This window comes from Rhinopithecus bieti, unplaced genomic scaffold (assembly GCF_001698545.2).
Source record: "Rhinopithecus bieti isolate Rb0 unplaced genomic scaffold, ASM169854v2 scaffold_11839, whole genome shotgun sequence".
Lineage (NCBI taxonomy): Eukaryota > Metazoa > Chordata > Mammalia > Primates > Cercopithecidae > Rhinopithecus > Rhinopithecus bieti.
Window position 1 is genome coordinate 579,254 of NW_016806877.1, and position 403 is coordinate 579,656.

Genomic DNA, 403 nt, shown 5'->3' on the forward strand with positions numbered 1-403 from the left:
CAGTGTGTGCCTGTAATCCCAGCTATTCGGGAGGCTGAGACAGGAGAATTGCTTGAACTCAGGAGGCAGAGGTTGCAGTGAGCCGAGATTGCGCCACTGCACTCCAGCCTGGGCAACACAGCAAGACTCTGGGAAAAAAAAAAAAAAGAATATAGTCTTGAAGGTTTGCAAACTCTACAAGAGAAAGTAGGATTTGAGGAGGGGAGGAAAGAACATTTAAACACGGACATCTTTGAAATATGGCCGTGGGGAGAGAGGATCTATTGATTTTATTTCATTTATTTTATTTTAAAACTTTTTTTTTTTTTGGCTGGGTATGGTGGCTCGTGCCTGTAATCCCAGCATTTTGGTAGGCCGAGGCAGGCGGGTTCCCCGAGGGCCGGGGGTCAAAAACAGCCCGGCC